This window comes from Marmota marmota, unplaced genomic scaffold (genome assembly GCF_001458135.2).
Source record: "Marmota marmota marmota unplaced genomic scaffold, marMar, whole genome shotgun sequence".
Taxonomy (NCBI): domain Eukaryota; kingdom Metazoa; phylum Chordata; class Mammalia; order Rodentia; family Sciuridae; genus Marmota; species Marmota marmota.
In genome coordinates, this window is record NW_025999842.1 from 25,646,420 (window position 1) to 25,660,595 (window position 14,176).

Genomic DNA, 14,176 nt, shown 5'->3' on the forward strand with positions numbered 1-14,176 from the left:
TTGTGACTACAATGAGAAATGAGGCGTTAGTAGTTCTTTAAAATGTTACTTTTGTTTTAGGAAATTGATTTTCAAAGAATCAAAATGGGGGGGGGGGTGTTATTTGGGCTAGGACTTCAGTAAGGAGAATAACGCCCAGAGTTAGAGGCAGTGAAAGTGTGATGATTTGGGTTCTGCTATTGCTTAATCTTTAAATACTGGCGAAGTTAGATATCCCTCGTCTGGCTTTACTTTTTCGGTATTTAAAAACAGAATAGAGGGACGTTAGGATCGATCACTACGGATTGTTCGAAGAATAGAATTCCGTGTCACCAACCGGTAAGGGTAAATAAAACGCAGAGTCGTTTACGCCTTACTTTGGAATGAAACTTTTATCTTTTCCGAATTTGTGAAATAAGACGGGGAACAAGAAGGGCAGTAACATTTATTACCCATCCGTCACACAAAAGCTGTGCCCAAAGTTTTAAAAGGCGCTGGGATGTGGCAAGGAAGGCAAAGAGTCAGAGCGGCTCTGGGGATGGGGCTCCCGGCTGTCGCGTTGGGGACGCAGTCACCGGAGAAGCCGTGGGAGGCGAGGGGTTGAGGTAAGACGTCGCTGAAGGGTAATTCGGCTCAGAACAAGCCCCTCCAGCCCAGGGTCGTTGTTTAAAAAAAAAGCAAATTCCACAGTGATTTCTACTGAGCCCCGCGAGTATGGAACTAGCGGCTCTTGATTGGACTACGTTACCCTAAATTGCGTAATTTAAAAAAAAATAGCAACCCTGCAGCGATGCCTAGCGCTCCAAGGCGAGCAAGGAGGTGTGATGGAAGGGAAATACCTTCTCCGTTACGCGCCCTTTTCTCTGAGCTCGAACCTCTTTCTTTAAAGTTGGCCACCAAAACATGGGGGGTGGGGGTGGGGTGAGAATTGCCCAAATGTTAGGTTTATTTGGACAAGATTGGAGGAATTAGGGGTCCCGCACATCAGGGCAAGAGGACCCTCGAGACAGAGTGCCTCATTTCGTCTAAAGTTCCGCGGGGCGCCGGGAGAAGTGGATTGTGCAAAGAAAATTTTCCAGAGAAGCCTTGCCCGAGTCCTCCTGCCTGTGACTTCCTAAGTGTCGCTGTCTTGGAGTAGATTCCGCGGCATGAATAGCTGGGTTTACAAACTGTAAAATAATTTGTCAGCGCGCGGGGCTGTGTGGGGAAGGCGCGATGCGCTGCAGCCCCAGGCGTCGGGGCCCGGACCGCTGTCAGCCTGGATCGGATGACTTCTAGAGTGTCACAGGAGCCTTCTCAGACCTCCGAATCTACGGACTTGCTGAAGCCTGGGGTGCGCGGCGGGGAGGGAGCCTAAAGGGAGAAGGGCTCCTTGTGGAGCTGATTAGAGCGTTGATTTTTCTAGCCGCGCACACCGCCCTAGTAGCCGCCGCGCTTCCTTTTTCCGGGTTTGAAAAGCTGGAAAGATGAGTCAAATGCAGATGCTGCGGAATGAGCTTCTGGCCCAGACTCATCCTTGGCAACCCCCCACCCCACCCCACCCCCAAACACCTTATTTTAGGTCCTGGGTTCCTGGCAAGTGTGTAGGTGAGGCTTGGGCGGAAGAATCTGGGCAGATGCCAGAATGGGCATATGCCAAGGTGGGCACCTACCCGGAGTTGTCACATTCATTTAGGAGTCAATGAAGCGCTGATTGCCTCTCTATTTCACAAACCAGGCTGGGCACGAGAACTGTACTGCCTTGGCAGTCCAGGAGACCTTTTCTATAGAGGGCATTTTATTTTGATTTTTATTCCTTTCCTTTTTTAATGAGGCTTTTAGAAAAATACTTTTAAAGTTTTAAGTATTTTCGTGTATATAGAAACGGATGCTAATTTTTTAAAAAACAGGAGGGGGAACAGAGAGAAAAGATGTGAGTTAGAGATGTTGTTTTTAGCGGTCATTGCTAAAGTAAAACAGTGCAGGACAGAAAAAGATTTTCAGAAAACAATTGGTTAAATAAAGTCTTTAGCTGTAAAGACGCAGTAGGTGAGAAAAATAATAAAACGTATAGTAGATACATGACACAGATGCATGAGAAGCTCTGCCCCCACTAAAAGCTCTTTCTCCCAGGGAGAATATTTGTGGGGGAAAATTATTTGGTTATTTTCACAGTATTACATCTCCCTTTGAATTAAACTTTTTTCATCAGTCAATTAGACTTGGTTCTTTCATTAGGAGGAACAATGAAGTTTCTAACAGATGTTGTCAGCCACAAACTTGGATCCAAAATAATAAGTGTAATTAATTTTCAGGGACATCTTTAGTTTATAAGGCCTGAAATTAAAATATGATGCTTTTAAATATTGTGGTACAAAACGCAGGGAAACATTTGTTTCAGAGTTTTGTATTGGCACCATTTCCTTGTTCTGTGTTGGAAAAGTTTTCAGGAGGATATAGCCTTTCTCTCTATTTCAATACCTCTTTCTTCTTCAAACATGATTTCTTTCTGATTTTAGGAAATTCTGTTAAAAATGTTTTCTGATTAAAAAAAACTCAGCAAGACAGGATATAAAATATAAATATAATAATCTTAAAATGGCCCTGATTGGATAACATAACTCTTTTTCTTATAACTGAAGTGTTATAAAGAATACACTTAATCAGCTGTGCATCTGAATATCATTTTTAAAGCATGCACAATTTAATCTGAATTAATGTTACCAAACCTCTAGGACCCTGAACTATAAGCACAAAGATCAAATTCTCTGTAACAACTGTGAGATAAATGTAATAATCACTGGTTTTTCTTGGTGCAGTAAAAGGTAATTAACGATTGGGTTTTTGTAAATTAAATATCAATATAAAACATTAAGACAAAATACTGAGATCTCTTATACATCTAGTTCTTAATCCTTATGGTATCATGCTTTTAAAACTCTATGCTGTATGTTAAAGATTCATCATTGTAAGTTGTCTGTTTTCTACTCATTGGGAAGAGTTAACATGTTTTCTATAGCATTGAAGTCCTCCCCTGCCCAAACTCCTAATGGTTTGTATGCCATGTTTTAAAATCTATTTGGTTTTGAATAAACTTTAGTCTTTGTGCAAGAATTACGTATCATCCTTTTTTTCTTTTAAGTAAATGCCTAGAGAATATTACAAAGTGAGATCTGTATCTTCTTGGGAGTCCATCTCCGTTCAGTCTTAAGACTTATAAATATTTTTCATTTTCTTAGTGATAACATAGCTCTAAGCGGGTACATACAGCTAATGTTATACCCTTTGACAGAGGGGATTAGAATCCTGTTTCTGTATATATTAAATGTTTCTGCCAGATAGACTGTGTCTTGGCTTGGAGTCACATCACCATGATTTTGACTTGTCACATTTAAGCAAATAAGAAAACATATGCTGGCCTTAAAATTGCTACTTTTTTTTTTTTCAGGGCTTCAGGATTCTTATCTGCCCTGCATTCATAGGCTGCTGGAATTCTGAGCAATAAAAAAATCTCCTCAATAGGCCATATAATTTAAATGACAAATGTGCCTTGAGCATATACCATAAAGGGTGGAGTCAAAAGTAGAAGGAACTCAGCAGTCACAGTGCCAATAAATGTGAGAAATAAACTGGAATGGGTTTAATTACTTTTTCTGAAAATTATTTTAATAGTATTTTTCATTTTGTACTAAGTGTCTTTTCCTAGCTATCTAAATTATTTTTAAGCTTCTTCATGTATCATGGAAAGCATGAAAGTAGAATTATACTTTCTAGGCCAAGATTATAATTTTTAAAAATAATTTCTTTATTCTCTTGTTCTAACATCAGAATATTTGTTTAATAGAACAATCTTAGTTCTTTGCTAAAAAAATATTTATTTGTTCTGTAATGACATGTCTCTATTACACTTGTGTCCTTAGCTGGTTGGAGGTGATGTTACTAAGGTTCCCTAGGTTCTGCATTTCTAAGCCCTTTTTGAAAGGAAGTAAGTTGCAGAGGTTGCCCTCAGAAAGCTGGTATTCTCTGTAGTTATAAAAGGGATTTTGAAATATTTCTTTACCTATTGGAAATTATGAAGTCATTGGAAGCATTATAAATTAGTAGAAATTACTGGGGAAAAAGAGAGGTCTTTGAGCTTTGTCGTAGGTATTTGGATGACAGTCTCCAAAGCATGTATTGAAAAACAAGACCTATTCCTTCCATTTCAGTAATACTTTGTTGTTCCCCATCTTATCGTGCTGGGTTTCTTGCCCTTCAAAGGTATACCTTAATTTGTGCTAGGGATGTAACTCAGTGGGAGAGTGGTTGCCTGGTATACACTAGACCTGGGTCTAATCCCTAGTACAAAGAAGGAATAAAAAACTTATAGAGACATGTGTATAATATATATGTATATGTATGTGTATACATATATATTATACACATACATATATATTATATATGTATATATGTTAATTTGAAGGATATTTTTCTCTAAAGATTTTAAGCCACATTTGCTCCTAACTTGTAGAGTTCTATACACAGAGTTACTTGTGTGAACAGTGGAAGGCTCTGTACATGAAGCAGAATGCCTTTCAGCAGTTGCCTGAGTAAAATATGTGTGGGGTTTTTCCTAATGAAATTTTAAATGTGGTTCTACGAATTCTAAAACAATCTGTGGATAATATATGAACAAAAGCATATGTGTTAAATATTACCATTGCAGAAGAAAAATATTTTGTTTCTTTTGATTTGAATACTTTAAACTTGAGTAAAGATGCGAATCATTGTTGAAAGAAAAGATCACTGCATTAGTATTTATTAACATCTGACAACTGAGAGTCAATGTTTTGTATATAATTCACTTAATAAAAATGGCATTGTATGCGCAAGCATAATTAAAAAGTAAACTGATTGGTAGAGAGTTTAGAAATACCCTTAGGAAACTATATTTTGTTGGTTTCTATTTTACATTAATATATGTAATGACAAAGTGGCAGGAGCCTGAATACATGAATTTTAAGTATCATTATTACAAATTCAGTTTGCTTCTGGTTGTGGCTTTCTAACAAGTTTGTTCTTACAGATCAACATTACTGTCTCTCACAGCATCTCACACTTAAAATACCTGTTTATGGTATTCTGGGTCTACCAAATTGGAAGTTTGTGGCTAAATAGTAACCCAAATCTATTAAATTTTGATTAAATGTAAGGGTGGGCATACTTAAAACGTTTTACTATATTTTGTATTTGAAAATAAACATTTTCTGCCTCTAACATAAATTAGTAGGAAGTCTAAACTGTAAATAAACTCTTAAGTCAAATGCAGATACACTTGGTTTCCTTCTGTACATTTGACAGTTAATTTTACCTTATTAAAGTCTTTATCTTTCTCAGAATTGTCAGTATCAAATACTTTCTTCCTATTTCAAACCTGGAGAAGCCAGCCTACCTGGTTTAAAGTAAAATGTCATTAACCCACCCACCCCCGCCCCTTTATTAAACTGTGCTGGGTTTCAAACTCAGGGCCTTGTGCACTCTGCCACAAAGCTATAATCCCAGCCCTAATTTCCAAGCTTTCTAAGCTTTTCAATCTTTTTTCTTACATCTATTCTTTGTCATCTTTTAAGGGCCTTGTTCATGCTAGGCAAAAGCTCTACCACTGAGCTACATCCCTAGTTCTTTTTAAAAAATTTTAATTTTGAAATATAATCTCACTAAATTGCTCAGGCTGTTCTCAGACTTATAATTCTCCTGCCTCAGCCTCCTGAGTAGCTGGGATTTTAGGCATATGCCACAGATCCACTGAGCCAGGCTTAATTTATGTCATTTTAAAATCAGGATAAAATATAATCTTCCTTTATTAATATATTTCATCTATGCCAAAAAGCACAGGAAAATTATACCCAATATGTAGTTCCAATACATTTTCTGGATTGTACCCATCTTTACGACACATCAAAATCAACTTTGCCTCAAATTTTTATTTTATTCAAATGTTAAAGCCTCCTGTACACTCTTTTCCCTTCCTCTCTTACCAAAGTTATTTCCACGCATGGTTTTTAAACTTGTTGTGTATGTGTATATATTCATAGTATTGTTGAGCTTATTAAAAAATCAGACAAATAACACAGACTATAAACATGTGTTCTTTGTAACTAAACAGTCTGTTTTCGTGGCATATATCCATACTGATATGTGTTGCTTTGATTCATTCCATTATCAATCGTGTAGAATTCCATTCATGGACATATCATCATTCATTTATCTGTTTGTAATTTTTCCTATGTTAAATGAGGCTGCTGTGAACCTCTTGAGTTTCCTTGCATACACAGAAATGTGCACATGGGTACCACACAGAAAATGAATTGTGGGGTCATAGAGTACCCATATTTGCAATTTGGATAAATATCGCCAAATTGCTTTTCAAAGCGACCATACCAATTTATAATGCTTCTAGCAGTATGCAAATTCCTGTTATAAGTATATTGTCATCAACATTGATAAGGTCAGACTTTCAAATATTTCCTCACCTCAGATGGGTATAAAAGGGTATAAATTATTGTTTTTAAATATATAGTTGTAGATGGACACAATACCTTTATTTTATTTATTTTTATATGGTGCTGAGGATGGAACTCAGTGCTTCATTGTGTTAGGCAAGTGCTCTAACACTGAGCTACAATCCCAGCTCTAAATTGTTGTTTTAGGTTACAATTTTCTAACTGCTAGTGAAGTTGAGCATCTTTCTCAGCTGGACATCTGGGGTTTTCTCTGCCATGAATTGTTTATTCTTGTATTTTGCTTGCTTTGTATGTTGGGAGATTTGTTTTCATTGCTGGTTTATTATTGTGTCTATTCTGGATTCTAATTCCTTATTGACACCTTTGCTGTAAAAATATTTTCCTGATCTGTGGTTTAGCTTTGCATTGTTTATGGTGTCTTTAAAAATGCAGAACTTTGGGCTGGCGTTGTAGCTCAGTGGTAGAGTGCTTGCCTAGCAAGTGTGAGGCACTGGGTTTGATCCTCAGCATCAAATATAATAATAATAATAATAATAATAATAATAATAATAATAATAATAATGGTCTATTGACACCTAAAAAATATGCATAACTTTACTTTTAACATAGCAAAATACATTTGTGTATTATTTTAGAATTTGTGTTTTTGTCTCTTGTTTAAAAAGTCCTTGTCATCTTAAAGTTATAGATACTGACCCATATTTTCTTCTAAAAATTTCAAAATAACTTGCTTTGTCTTTAATTTGCCTGAATATATTTTTGTGTTTGTTAGGAAATAGAAAGCTATTTTTTTCTTCCAAATGGATATATAATTATCCAAATACCATTTGTTAAATAGTACATCTTTTCCTTATACTTTTCAGATTCTATCTACTTTATATATCAGCCTCATATATACTCATTTCTGACCCTTTTCTTTGGTTTATTTGTATGTCCTGTTCCATTACAGTGGAGTAAATTGTCTATGTCTTGACACCTGGTAGAAAGAGTTCCCCAACTGTGTTCCTTAAATTGTCTTGGGTTTTGTTGTTGTTATCATCATCATCATCATCATCATCTACAGTACTAGAGATGAAACCTAGGGGCATATGCCAGGCAAGCACTCTCCCCCTGAGTTTCACCCCCAGCTCATATTGTTTGTCATTCTTGGTTTTTTGCTCTTCCATAGGGATTGTAGGGTGAGTACATATACTTTTTACAAAGTGTGTGGGGGGGATTATAAAATTACTTTCTTGGAAGTTAATATCCACAAATAACTTTACACAGAACTTCAAGCTGGAAATATTCTCTTAATATTTTCTCTACTTTCTCTACTTTTTTTGGATCTTTACTGAAACATATTACGTTGATACTAAATTAACTTTAAATCTGCTGTTGCATTCAGGACCATTTTGCACTTGAATTTTTGGTGCATAAACAAAATTGAAAAATTAATTTAGTTTTAAAAGAATAGTTCTAGTTTGACTAAATTGAAGAGTGTTGGGTTGCAAAAAATGAGGGTTTTTTGTTGTTGTTGTTTTCTTAAGTAGCATTTGAATTGAGATGCAAGGTAAAACCAGGTAATCGCTTTCTTTGCTCCTTTTGTCATTAAGCAGGGATAGAACAATGGGTGTTATTTGAGAACTGCCCTTCTAACCTTTGCTGCTCTTAAAATGCCTTCAGGTCATCACAAAGCTTTAGTGGTGTTTTAATATTTTAATTTAATGTTTAACTTCTGAGAGAATTGCTTAGAAAGTTTACCCTTACTGATGCTACAGGGGAAAAGGTTGGATAATGGTGACCATTGGTGATGATTAAGAACTTCATAACATGGTTATTTTGGGCAAGTAAGTAAAAATGGGATTTTCATAGTTTTATTTAGTTTGAAATTAATTTTTAATTCTTTTATCCTTAAGGCATGTTGCATTGGCAATTAATTTTAATGTTAAAAGGTGGAAAGATGTCCAGGGCTTTTTTTTTTTTTAATGTATACTGCTTTATATAAATTCAGAAAATACTCTGCATTATCTTCATCGAATGTGAATTTACATCATAACTATTTTATAACTATTTCAAGATTTTGTTTTTACTGATTTTGTCCACTGATACTTAAGGCATTCAGTTCATCCCATACTGTAATTCATCAAGCACTGGTCTTGCTTGTTTGTGTGTATACCTAGAGAGTATGGTCCTGATTTTCATTCTGATTTTTCCCAGTTTCTTATCCCTTCCTGTTGGTAAACCTAGCTTGGCCAGGTTTTTCAGCTGTATGTGCCCATGGGAAAAGTAACATTGTGAACCATTTTCCTTAGTAACATTCAACAGGATTATATATTTTATTACAATGGTATTAGTTGATGGTTATCTTGTTGTTGTTCTTTCTCTTTTTATGTTAATTTGATATATTCCAAGGTAGTAAAGCTCTCTGCCTATTCAGAGAAATCCTATACAGATATATGTAGGAATATATAGTTGGGACTTAGGAGCTGCTCATTTATCCATATATACAAGTATATATTTTAAACAATATTATATTTTTCATATATATAAACATTTTTCATATGTATATAAACATTTATATACATATGAAAAAGAAGGTGACCATATCGTGACAATTTTGAGAGTAAAAAGGGGCATTGGAAACAATCCATGCTAAAATAATGAACACATACCAGATCTTCCCTAACAAATCATCAGGCACTAACTTCTGTGTGTAAAGCTTCCTATAGGCAAGAAGTTTTTTAAAAATAATTTAGTTGATTTTTTTCAGGAAGGGAAAGAATTGATTAGAAGATTAGAAGGAAGGGGAGGCTTCTGTGTAAGAACTGCACCTAGTAATATAACACAAACACCCAGAGACTGCAGGTTTATTGGGTGCTAAGTGTGCCCTGCTGTAGTCTGCTAGTTTCATCTCATTCACATACCCTATTTTGGTCCAGCTTTTGCAGGACTTGTATCTCTGCTTTGCTTCCTTGTTATCCGTAGACATTTTAAAAAATTATCATTAGCTTCTTTGTTTCTTTTCTTTGAAGCTGGTAACATGATTCTGGCCCTCATCTTTGTTACCATTCTTCTTATTTTATGGTTAAGTCCATTGGATTTCTCCTTGCAAAACTGATTCCGTGTTTCTTTTGAGTGCTTGGGAAGAAGGCCTGCTAATAGCCTGTCTGTTTATTCCTGCCTAATGGTTCAAGTCATAGTTTTCCTAGGTGGTTTATTTGTATTATAAAGAACCTGAAAGCAGCAGACTTTCACCTCAAGCCTGCAGCTTAGTAATTTCTGGACCTGAGTGCACGTGGTTCCCAAAGCAGAACAGCTTTGTATCCAGCACTGTTGATGTAATCGGTTTACCTGTTTCTCCAAAGAGAGAGTGAGAGGTGAGTCAGTGGAGAGGTGACAGATGGAGGAAGGGGTTGCCTTTCCTTGTGTAGAATGTATGGACTGTTTAGCAAAGACTCATTTTGTTTTTGTTGGTGACGCTCTCCACCCCTTCTGAAATCTATCCCTGAGAGGACAAAATATGGGAGTGTGTGTTTGCTGATAGTCAGATCAAAGGTTCCCAGGGTGGCTAAACTCCTTGAAAAGGGAAAGGGGCTCCAGTGGCTCTCTGCAGCCTGACCTCTCCACTGCCTCATTGTGACCAGGTTTGGGTAGACAACCAGATAGAAGGCTTTCACTGGCTGATCCTCCCAACTTCTGAGATGGAGTGTGTGTCTCTGTGTATGGAGATGGTCAATTCGAGCTATTAGAGATAGAAAAAAAAGGTAGTGACATATAGCCTAACATAGATATTGAAACTGATTGTTAATCTTTCACCGGAGCCCCTTGGTTTAGAACCCTTTTGTTTGGGGCAATACTGAATGTAGCTGTTGACTCAGATTGTTTAAAAGACTGATATTTGTGGCACCAAAGATAAGCATATCCTGAGTAACTTCGTGAGGCTTTGCAAATATTTACAGGCTGAAAGAATATAGTTGGAAAAAAGAACCAAGTGATTTTGTAGTGGCCTATTTTCTGGTATTCCTACAGTTACAGAAGATAACTTATCTGAAAAAAAAAAAGGGAGGTTTTGCTTGTGGGGGGTAGAGTAGATTATTATTCTTAAATCTTATTCTTTTCCTTTAAGGGTTATTATTATCATTGTTTTCTTGTTTTTAAGTTTCTTGGAAAGACAAAATCTAGGTGAATTCTTTTGAAGTTTACATTCACCTTCATTTTATACATTTTGATATTGTAATTGAAAGTATTGGGACTGGGGTTGTGGCTCAGCGGTAGAGCGCTCGCCTAGCACATGTGAGGCCCTGGGTTCGATTCTCAGCACCACATTAAAAAAAAGTAAATAAATTAAAGGTTAAAAAAAAAAAGTATTGTCTGCCTGAAACTACCTTTTCTTAGAATATCCTAAAGCTCATCAAAAAAAAAAAAAAACTGTTTAAAATTATATATTTGTGAAAGGGGGAAAAACTCCCCCAAATAAACATTTTGATGGAAACAACAAACTCTTTGCCAGATTTCCTCTTGCTATACGGTTTTAATATTGCAATAAATTTGCAACAGGCCTGATACTTTTAATTCTCTAGTGCTTTTTACAGTTAAGGGCTGGCTGGAATCTTCTTAAGGCTGAGAGAATGACACCTTCAAGAAGTCTTTGACAGTGTTTAAACACCTCTTATCAAAACTTAATTTCCATGAATGATTGATTTTGGCACTTGATGGAAGGCAGGAGAATGTTCAATTACCCCATTTTCATGTGCTAATGAAGCCGAAAGTGACTTAAGGGGATTTCTTTACACCGTGGCTGCCTGTTTGGATATGCACACGACTTCTTAGGTTTCTCTCCCAGGGTTTGTCTCTACTAAATAGTTGTCTTATTGAGTAACTGTGGCTAATCTGTCTGCTTGGCCACAGGCCTTGGCCTTCCTCTGTAGAGTGGATTGTAATTAGTGAAGCTGTCAAACCAGGTGTTTAATTTCAGGAGAACCAATTTTGTACAAATCTTCCAATAACTTGCAGAATCAATGAAGTTCAAATTTCCTGTTTGTTCACAGGGACTCCTTGGGTGTTAGGTTTTTTGAGTAAAATCAATTTGGAAAACATTTTAAACTGGAGGGGAAAAAAAAAAAAAAAACACGACTTTCAATTCCAGAACTTGGGGGTTGAAAGCATGACTGTTAGATTCAATTTTTCACACACTTCGCCGGAATTTTCATTAAACCATTCAGTCCACACTTGGCTAGAAATAGAAGTAGAAAGCTGGAGAATTTCCTGTCCCATTTTTTGATGGTGGGGGGAGGATGAGTGAGGGAGGAAAGTTGTTCCGCAGGAAAACAACTAAGATTCTCCTCACTAAAATAGATGCTCTTTGTGGATTTCAATCATGATGGATTATGCTACATGTTCTACTATAGTGTTAGTATTAGAAACTAGGGGACTTTAGATTTACATAATTGTACAGTTTTGTGCATTGCAAGAGAGCTGTATCTCTGGCATCTGAAGACTTCTGAAGCTGAACTTCTAAGTCATAGACTGGTTTCTTGGCCCCAGATGAGCCACTTTTCAGCCTCTAAAGTTGATCAGCCACACTGCTCACTACTTCTTCATGCCTTCCACTTCCTTCTCGTGAAGGTGTCTTGATTCCTACAAGCATGGAAAGTGGAAAGTGATGTATTCCCTGGAGAGCAGATCCTTGTTTGGATTGAGGCAAATGTGCTGTGTGTAAACACTTAACAACAGGCTGTTGTAACAGACTCATCGGCCAAGGCTGATGCATGTTCTCCGTTCTCCCCCATGTGGATAGTAGGGGTGACCCCTCTAGACAACACAGGTGATCATTGACCTTTTTTTCCTTTTCTTTTCTTATGGTACTAAGGGCAAAAACCCAGGAGCATTTCAGCACTAAGCTACTTCTTCAGCCCTTTTTATTTATTTATTTATTTATTTTTGAGACAGGGTCTTACTAAGTTGCTGAGGCTAGCCTGAACTTGGCGATCTTCTCGCCTCAGCCTCCTGAGTCTCTGGGTGTCTCCTACGTGACTACTACACAGGGTATGATTAGAGATGTTTGGCATACTGTGGACTTTGGTGGGAAGGGGGAAAACATGTCAGTTTCCTCAAAGGACCCCTGCTTAGTGGTCTTGCAACTAAGAGAACTGAACAAATTTGCCTTGAGGCATGAACCTGAACCCTGGTTATATTGAAGCTGGAGATTCTCTTAAAACATCTTTTAACTTCAGATACCATTGGTAATCTCCATTTGTACCTGAAAGATGCCTTCCTTTTTCCTCCATCCTCCTTCCCTACCGATAAATAAATAAATAAGTTAAAGAAAAAAGGGAAGAGAATAAGAACATTGCCACACATCACCAAAGTGTCCTCGGTGTTTGGTGTACCCATTGGAGAAATGACTCCCTTCTTTCCAGTTTTTGGAGGTGAAAGCTGTATTGTGATCCTGCCTCTCCCAGCTCTCCAGCAGAAGCTGTTGGCCACTTGCTATTGGGCACTTGCTGCAGTGGGAAGGGTGCTAAACTGGAAGGAGGAATTCTCCTCATGGCTTCTCTACTTTGACAGCAGAGTCCTTGGTGTAACACAGTCCATTTAAAACATCTAAGGTTTCCCCTGAAGCTCATGCTGAGTGACAGCTTATGCCACTTGCAAGTAATTTGGAAGGTGTGCTACCAGATGATGACACACTACACTCAAGTTAATGCTTATTATTTGCCATGTCCCCAGTGTATTTCATTGAGGCTTAGTCATAATGAGCTCTGACTAGACTTCTTCCTTCTGACTGATCTCTCTCTCTTTTTCTTAGTTTGCTTCCTTAATATTCTGCACGGTTTTTAGGAGTTGGTGAATCAAAACTTATTTGAGACACAGGTAACTGTCATTTTTGTTACAATGCTAATTGAGTAGACCTTTCATATCAAATTATCTACGATTGTATTTTCCAAATTATATGCAACTAACCATGGGGAAAGATTGCCAATGAAAAGGTCATAATCTTTTAAAAATTATCATTATTTTATTATTATTATTATTATCATTATTTTGGTGGTGGTACTGGGAACATTGAACCCAGCTCTAGAACTGAGCTACATCCCCAGACCTTTTTATTTTTAATTTTGAGACAGGGTCTCACTTAGTTATTGACACTGGCCTTGAACTTTCAATCCTCTTGAGTCACCAGCATTAGAGGCGTACACCATCATACCAGGTCTTTTAATCTTTTAAAACTTCCAAAAAAGTAGGTAATATGTTTCCCACATCTGAACTTTACTCTCCCTCTACTCTTTAAGGCTTTTCTGCAATGTCACTCCTCATTGGAGAGTTGACATTCTGTGCCTGTCGCTGGAGATCTACCTACGTATGTCCACATGCCTGCTCACCTGTTCCATTTACACTGCAATGGCCAGTCTTTATGTTTCCTAAACTCTCCTGATGACTGTTCCAGCTCCAGGCCATCCAGGGTCAATCCTTCCTCTAGAATGGTGTCTTCCTCACCTTTAGAGGGGCACCCATGAGGATATGGGCAAAGCCCGTCTCTTCCCCACCACACCCCTGTATTCACTCAGAATTTGTTCAGTGAAAAATGCACCCTATTGATGAAATCTCTTACTCTTCAGGACCTTCTTCTCATGGCTTTCCATTATGCACAAATTGACCTTCAAGCACCTTAATCCCATGTTCTTTTCAAAGCCTTTTAGAAAATGAGCCCAATGTTCTTCATGACACACACTTGT

General features: G+C 37.3%; 1 protein-coding gene across 1 annotated transcript in view; it reads left to right on the top strand.

Annotated features, from left to right (window-relative positions):
* The first annotated feature begins 226 nt into the window (after window positions 1-226).
* Prdm1 (PR/SET domain 1) overlaps window positions 227-14,176 on the top strand; it is a 98,442-nt gene continuing 84,492 nt past the window's right edge. The window contains exon 1 of the mRNA XM_048816069.1: window positions 227-318. The gene's annotated coding sequence lies outside the window, so the exon portion shown is untranslated. The remainder of the gene's footprint in view (window positions 319-14,176) is intronic.